Source organism: Chanodichthys erythropterus, chromosome 21 (assembly GCF_024489055.1).
Source record: "Chanodichthys erythropterus isolate Z2021 chromosome 21, ASM2448905v1, whole genome shotgun sequence".
In the NCBI taxonomy this organism is placed as follows: Eukaryota; Metazoa; Chordata; class Actinopteri; order Cypriniformes; family Xenocyprididae; genus Chanodichthys; species Chanodichthys erythropterus.
The window spans coordinates 19,919,072-19,928,140 of NC_090241.1; the positions used below are offsets into that span (position 1 = coordinate 19,919,072).

General features: G+C 36.7%; 1 protein-coding gene across 19 annotated transcripts in view; it reads left to right on the top strand.

The window, feature by feature from the left end:
• The window catches only part of dlg1a (discs large MAGUK scaffold protein 1a), a 141,054-nt gene that overhangs the window by 109,301 nt on the left and 22,684 nt on the right, over positions 1-9,069 (top strand). The window lies entirely within an intron of this gene.

Below are 9,069 nucleotides of genomic sequence, written 5' to 3' on the forward strand. Positions count from 1 at the left end.
GGTTTTCCTATTTGCATACAGATTTTAGAATCAAACTCTAAATTGCTGAGCGTTTAGCCGAAGAACTTGATTAGATGCAGCATGGCCTGAATACTACAAATGCTTATTTGTTCACAAATGGGCACAGCAGAAAGCCATTTCATGCATGGTGGACTGTGATTAATGGGAAGAGAGAGTCAATGACACTGTGGATTTGATAGAAAACCTGTCATTTGTATGATCATGATAATCTGTTGTTCTTTAAACCCAGCTATACTGTGTATTTAAAGACATCATGGAATGCCATTCGCATCCCATTTTACTTACATAATCTGAAATGTTTAAATGTGAAACGGGTAACTGAACAAGAAAAAATGTTGGACGGAATGTTTTGGATGCTGAAAATTGTCTTTTATTTTGTTTTTTAGTTTGTTATTATTTTAATAATACCAAAAAATACTCTACTGCACCAATGGAGCCCCTAAAAGGACAAGGTGAAGGGGAAAAAAATGAGATGGGAGGAAAAATTATTTGCAGATGTTTTGCATTCCCTTTTGCAATTTTGCATTTGCTTGCAAAATGTTTGCAAACGCAAAGTTTCTCGGGGGAACGCAAAAGTTTTTGCGAGGTAATGCAAAGGTTTTGAGAGCGAACGCAAAGCTTCCCAGAGGAACACAAACATTATGTAAGTAGGGCTGGGCCGTAGTTCACTGATAAGACATGCAATATCGCGCTCAATATCGGCGGCGATACATATCGATATTGAACGCGATATTGCGTGTCTTATCAGTGAACTACGGCTCTGTCTATTAAATGCCGCTTCATTTGAGAGCAGGTGATGGCGATTTAGCGGTAATCAGGGAACCGGCTTTACTGAAGAAATGCGCGTGACAAAAGCATTCGATACATCGCCCAGCCCTATATGTAAGCAAAGGCAGTTTTATTTGCGAGAGAACGCAAAAGCATTGATTTATTTTTTGTCCAATCTTATATTTTTTTCCCCACCTTAGGGGATCATTACGGCACCAAATACACTACTGTTCAAAACTTTGGGGTTTGTAAGGTTTTTTTTTTTTTTTTTTTTTAAAACGTTCACTAAATGCTGTATTTATTTATTTTTTTATCAAATTGTGAAATATTACAATTTAAAATAACATTTTTCTATAACTAACTATATAACTATTAACTATTTCAATATATTTTACTTATTTTTTTCTGTAATGGCAAAATGAATTTGTGACTTCGGTCTTCGGAGTCACATGATCTTTCAGAAATCATTTGAATATGCTGATTTGGTCCTCAAGAAACATTTCTTGATGAATAAAAAGAACAGTATTTATTTTTTTTTTTTAAAGGGCACATATCATGAAAATTTGACTTTTTCCGTGTTTAAGTGCTATAATCGGGTCCCCAGTGCATCTGCAAACCCAGAAAACGTGAAAAACGGCAACCCAGTAACTTTGTTTTGGCCGCCCTGATTTCACTCCCCTTGTGACGTAGGAAGGGGATCTTATAGTATTACCACCCCTAAATGTGCACATTTCCACCCAAGGTTCCGTCATTTTGTTTTCGCAAGTGAAAATGGTGTACCAGTTCTAAGGCCATGGCAAAAGTTCGAGCAAAGCATGCTAACTGTTCTGTTGTTGGCTGCACAGATGAGCACAGAACACTATTTAGAGTCTCGTTAGCTTGGATAGCCTGCAAGTTGACCCTGGCAAGCTCGATTGCTAAAAAAAAAGGAGCGTTTCTGTCCGAGCGATATTTTGGAAAAAATGCTAGACCATTCACAGCATTTGATAGCAATCATAAACGTTAGCCTGGTGTGTATGGCTCTGTTTGGCAAACGGGTACGCTATGTATAGTGGGTGTCCAGATTAACATGCCATGCACATGCATAAATTTTATCCACTAACCGTTTATAAACATTCATATTCATTCTAAAATGGTAATTTCTTCCTGAGTCAATCCATCAGTGTCCGACTCTGGTTTGAACAATGTAAGGCTGAACACCGTTACTGACAATCGTCATTTTGGCTGCATGTTGCGTTGTTGAGCTGAAGCACAAGCCATTAAAGCTCCGCCCTCTTTTGGAAAGCGGGCTGGGCGCAGCAGCTCATTTGCATTTAAAGGGACACACAAAAATGGCATGTTACACCCAAATAGGGGAAAATTTGACAAGCTATAATGATCTATTGGGTAATTTCTTCCTGAGTCAATCCATCAGTGTCCGACTCTGGTTTGAACAATGTAAGGCTGAACACCGTTACTGACAATCGTCATTTTGGCTGCATGTTGCGTTGTTGAGCTGAAGCACAAGCCATTAAAGCTCCGCCCTCTTTTGGAAAGCGGGCTGGGCGCAGCAGCTCATTTGCATTTAAAGGGACACACAAAAATGGCATGTTACACCCAAATAGGGGAAAATTTGACAAGCTATAATGATCTATTGGGTATTTTTTGCTGAAACTTCACAGACACATTCTGGGGACACCAGAGACTTATAATACATCTTGTAAAAGGGGCATAATAGGTCCCCTTTAAAATAGAAATCTTATAGATTATGAGTGCACTATCCCTTTTGATCAATTTAACGTGTCCTTGTTGAATAAAAGTAACACATATATATATATATTTTTTTTTTATAAAAATTACTGACCCCAAAGTTTTGGAATAAAGTAAATTAGACTTTAAAATTCAACATGCACATGTAAGTGATCATGTGCCCAGTTCGCTGTATGATGTTGTGGTCGTGACTCAGAGCAGCTTGGCTTCTTCACCCTGAGGTTCATACTCCAGCCTGCCCATCCTTCGGCTCGGCAGGCCTGACTGCAGTGTTTATTAAAATACCAATGGGGTGGTGATGACCCTCAGAGCTTTGGCTAGAGATAGTTTGAGAGGGTCTAAATTAAGCTTCTAAACAGGCCTGTGTGTGTATGTGTGATCCGAGCTTCTTTCACACCCCTAGTGAGCATATGTGCGTTTATGTAGCATCTTCTCTGTTTGGTGAAAGCTGTTGTCTTAGCGTGGCTCCTGAGCCTGGCTTCCTGTCCTCGTCACGCTCCTCTGTTCATGGCCAGCACAGAGCAGCTCTGCCCTTCAGATTGGCTTTCTTTTGCAGCATGTTTAATCCGTAATAAATTGAAAAATTTTCATTTTAGGTTTTAGGCTACTTGTGACAGTATTTTCCAAATTTCTTTTATACTTTTGTTAAAATTCATTTAACATACTTAACTGAATTAATATTTCTGTTTTCCATTACAGTAATTATGTTGGCTTGACAGTGTGCTGAAACATAGTATAAACAAGCTAGCAGCATGTTAAAACATGTAAACAATATGCTACAAGGTGATAGCATTAAACCATGTTAGAAACGTGTTAAAATATGCTAGAAAGATGCCAGTGACATGTTAAAATATGTGCTAATGCAAGCTAGCAACAAGTTAAAACATGCTAGAAAGATGACAGTAACATACAAACACATTAACAGCGTATTAAAACATGTTAGCAATATTGCTAACATGCTGGAAACCACAAATGTATATTTTCTTTATATTTAAAAAAGTAATTTCTTATTCCTTTGTTTTTGTTTTTGATTTAAAATATTACCTGGGCATTTTTTTTGACAGATTTTGTGAGATTTACCCAAATATTTGTTTAAAATTTTCCATAGCGTAGTCTGTCGTCTCCCCTTGATAGCTGTTGATGAGTCAGTGTTGCTTTCCATACAAAATCCGCACACCTACTGTCATCTTGTGTTACAGCACGGGTGTCAGTTTGCAAGGCTTTGGCTCTCAGTGCTACTTTCAGTTCAAATATAGATGTGGAAGGTTTCAATAATGCATAGTAATGTTGATATACTGTAATAGTGTTTTATATCCACATTTGGTCATTGATCATTGATTTTAAGAAACTTTTTGCAACTCATATTTGGGGCTTTTGTGAAGATACTACATTGGATGTTACATGTTTATAGCTGTGACAGAGAAATGACTGACCTCCACGTGAATCTGTTTGTTATCCAAGAAAAACATCTCATCAACATGCTCTTCTGCCCAGTATTCAGTCGTCAAGCTGGAGATTGGTCATGCCCAATGAGGCGGCCACAGGTGCGAGCAGGGTTCAGGCAGCTCCCTGTGGGGAGAATGAGCTGAGATTAAATCCAACTCCCTCTGCTCTCCATATGCAGTGTGTGACAACATGCATAATAAAGCATCGGAAAGCACAGATGCAGCACTCGCTTTGACCAATGACTGCTGAAGAGCTGCTGAGGGAGGACCTTGTAAACTCTCCAGGGCTTCTCATAGTGAATTTGTCTGTGCTGCATGGTGTTTTTCATTAAGTGCGATAACCAGAGGATGCGTCAGATATCTAACTATAGAACAGATATTGTTGTGTAATGATTTAACTGAGATGCAGTCATTCCAGAGCCTCCATCTTGACATGGGAAACAAATGCCATTAAACGTACACTGATAGTGGTGTTTGGATAGGAAATGAAACCCCTCAGGGCCTGACTGCTTTGATCAGAGGGATTTAACGGCTCTGAGGATCTGTGCTGGAGCTTAAAGACATCAGTGTCTGACACACACACAGCTGGGCTAAGCACAAGTCCCGCTTCAGTGACATGCCCTCCAGTTATTTACAGAATTAAAGAGAAATTTACCCATTTCACTTACCTCAACTGAATCAGATGCTCTGTACTCTTAATAGGACCGCAGTCAATGAAAGCAGTGCTTGACTAGGATATTTCGGATCGTATAGGAAGGTGCGATCAAGTAATGCTTCAGTGTTGGCATGTCTTCTTATTATAAGCATCTTTGGGCTTGTTGCCCTATTGCAAAATAAAATGTGACCAACCACCGATAACAGCTGTCAAATATCACCATCTACTGTTTGAGCCGCACTTTATATGTCATTAATAATCACCATTGTTTATTTACGTGATTCTGCCTTTCTAAGCCACTCCCTCTACCTCATTTATGTGGAAATGTGCACTTTTTTTTATAAATTACATAATAATAATAATATGCTTATAATAACATTTTTTTAATAATAATGTTAATTATAATTATAATAGTTTATAGATAGATGTATATAACAATTTTTTTTTTTTTTAAATGAATGTACATTAATGATAATACATTATATAAATGTACATTTAATATGTATTATGTAACATATTTTTGTAAAATTGATTGAGCTACAACATTTATTGAATTGCTTAATCAATGTTTTACACAAGTGTATGTTGAAATACTGTAAATATGTTTTCCCCAGAACATGGAAAGTCCTGAAGGTGCTTATTTAAGCATATTTTGGGCTTGTCTTGTCAGACCAAGTTGCTTGCTTTTCTTGCAAGATCTGGCAACACTGTAATACTTAGATGGCATGTATAGCGGCAGCGTTGAGGTTTTACTGTGCTTGTGTCAAAAATGAGTTAAGCTTCTTTTAATGCCTTAAGGAGATGACTAAAGTATTAGTCAATGTTATGTATAAACTGAGTGCTTTACCACATACATTAGCGCCGCATACAGACTACAACGATGAACTCGTTCAGATTAACGAAGACTAAATCTTCTCTCGCACCTTGTTAAAATTCTCATATTCATGAGATCCAGGCTGTCTAACTTTGATTTGATGACACAGAAATTTTGTGACTTTGTGAATGTGTTTTTTTTTGTTGTTGTTGATATATTCAAGTCTGATACAGTATGTGGCACTTTTGAGAATCAATTCCCCACTAGTTTGCTAATACTCTTCATTAAGGAAGCACAATATCTGTAACCATTTGGTTATTGGTGGATGTTGGATATTTATGTTAATTTTCCCAATTTTTTACATTCTCCTTATCTTTGCCGTCATCTAAAACTCACTTTAAGTTAATCTTATGAACACTAATAATTTAATAACACTGTAAAAAGTACCACATGGAATTTTAATATTGTCCATTTATTGATTAATAGACATAAAATGAAAATGATTGCATGCATATCGGGATCACTAATCCAATTGCTTATAATGAGGAAGTATTAAACTTTGGAGCTAACTTGTGCTGTACCATTTGTCCTATGGACATTAATGATACCTCAAATCTTGCATTAATTTAGCTTTGACTATTGTGCCTTAATGCCATTTCTAAATATAAAAGCTCCTAATGATTATTCATCCAATGTTCATTCTTTTGAAATATGACTCAAAACATATTATTTCCTCTCTGCCTTCCTCCTTTTTGAGCTTTCTGAAAGCCCCTTAATTGTTTTGTTTGACACAGAATTGTTTGACACATAATTTGTGACGATAACATTCTGAATTCTTGATAACATGAAAGCCTTTCAGTGTTCTACGGCAGCACATGCATCATTACTCTCATTAAACCAATCATGCAAAACCAATGTAATCCTAAGAGAACTAGTTTTGTTTCCTGTTGTTTCGTCTGCATGGACTCGGAGAGCAGTCTTCTCCAGTCTTCATTATGAATGACTTTGCACTTCTATTATATTTAATTATAAACTTTTGTTCATCACCAGAGACTTGCACACATCCATTATCTCTCACTGTCTTATGTTTATCTACCAAGGGAAGATGAGAATGCAGAGAGAATACATGACAGAGAGATCATTTATTGAAAATAATTTAATGTTTTATAGTACTTATGAAATATCCATATTGTCTCATCAGATAGTTCTTAATGGCAATGGCATAGGCACAGTATTTTCAACAATACGGTAACATGCATACCTACAAACTAGTTGCTCTTCAGCGAAATTCGTACAGTTAACATCAGGTATAATAAACCTCACAAGAATCTAATATTGGCTACTTTCCCATAGACTGGAGTGAGACCATAGAGAGGGCCCTATAAAATCTGTTTTATTTTTTCCCAAATTCCGTTTTATTTTTTTCCCAAATTCCGTTTTTTCCGTTTTAATTTTTCTGGACTCCATTTTAATGGTTAAATTAAATTTTAGTAATCAAAAAGCATGTCTAATGAATCTTGTCCAATTTACCAACAATTTAACAAGTTTAACAAAAAAAACAAAACATTTTTGTTAGGGCCCTACGTTTTATTCTTTCCCCTCAAATTTTATTTTTACCAAATTCTGTTTTCTGGATTCCATTTTAATGGGTTAATTCCATTTTAATAATCAAAAAGCATGTCTAATTAATTGAATTCTTAAAAACAACAATATTAATTAATTAAAAAATATATTTTTATGAATTTTTTTTTTCAGAAGTTCTGTTGTGTATTTAATTTTTTCTGGCAATCAAATGAACGCATACCATTTAATTTATCTTTTAATCATGAAATTAAACTTTTTTTGTCAAACAATGTGCTGCACTGCAATGAGCTTTACTGTTAAAATTAAAACATGGAAGAAACACTGAGATTATTGTTTAAAATATATTTTAATAATTTATTATTTTATCTAAATTCTACTGTACAACAGTGATATGTTTCTGTCAGGTTAAATGGAACTTTTATTTTGACGGTTTGCCTAGAGCTTTGAGTTTCTCTGTTTATGACGGTAGTTTTCTCAAACGAAGCGATTAAATGCTGATGAAGTGACTTTCAGAGCAGCTCTGGAGGTGAATTTGTGCGTTCATATAGTGAGGCGACAGAGGACGAAAACACCGCGAGCGTCTCACGTGCTTCAACGTGCGTGCGGCGGTGTGAGGTAACTTAAATGAAACTGCTCTTCCGCATCATTCATTTCAAAGGCACACAGGCATGCAGGATTCATGTTTAAATAGTCTTTTTGCAGTTTAATATTCAGTCACTAGTCTATATCGCGATTTAATTTACGTGTACTGACCTGCTTTTAATTCATTCATCAAAAATTTGTCAAATTCCGTGACATTCCGCGTTATATAGTAAATTCCGTTTTTATGAATGGAGTCCGCGATTCCGTCCGCGATTCCGTGATCGCGGAAATTATAGGGCCCTACATAGAGCGCAAGTGAACCGACCATCTCTTCTGCTTTACTAACTATAACACAAAGTAAACATGAATGAACATCTGAAGGTATGTTGAAAGATACAGTACAACTTAAAGAAATCCGTATCATGTCACATGTATTCGCTCCATCAGTGTTTCAACCGCGGAAAGGCGTCAATAAAAATGGCTTGTAAAAATGTCACATTTACCTCAGAAAAGCCGTTCAATGTACAAAAACTCATTAGTTAGCTACAGAAATGAACTTGGAGAGGAGCATTTTGCGAAATAAATGCACTATAGGCTATTGCAGTGTATTTGTACTTAACGTGCTTCAATATTGAATGTATAAATCCGTTTTATTACAGTTTTATTAGAAGATTCTGATTCTGTTCCACAGAATAAAGAAAGTAATACAGGTTTGGAACAACTTGATGGTGAGTAAATGATGACAGAATTTTCATTTTAAGGTGAACTATTACTTTTATAGCATATGTTTCACCAGATCATATATATTTATAGAAATACCCAAATACAACACCATCATTTTACAAAAGTTACTGCATAACAGGAATGCCCATGTGTATTGTTTTGTGATTCTTGACCTGCCTAAATCCTTTTCCCAAATGAATCCTGTGGATTAGCAACATGTTCAGCCACGTGTACTGTGCGTGCACTCGGGCAAAATTTGCTATAACCCAACAGATCCTCAGAACCCACATGCTTACACCAAACCTCCATTGCTGACAAATATCATCCCATGCCTCAGTGCTCTTTTAGATCTTCTTTTGTTAGTTCACTCTCACTCTCTGTTCATATTTACTTCCTTTGTTTTGCTTGGTGAAATGAAGGCGTTGTCTTTTGCTAAACAAGCCAACATGGGTTAGGGCTGTGACTTCAACAGAAAGAGAGATCAAGCGAGAGAGAGAAAGAGAGGGAGGGATGAGTGAGCAATTCAAGCACTGTTTAGTCCATTAGCATCTGTTATGTGGCTGTGCTGTAGGTGCTCAGAGAGGCTTTGCGTGGAAGCGTCCAACTAAGGCAAGTTACACGCATACACGCACTTAAACACTCATTCGCGCGCTGGGAGAGCAGCTGTGTGTGATTTGGGAGCTGTCCTTCAGCACCACAACACAATTGAATTCACATGGAGGGATAGA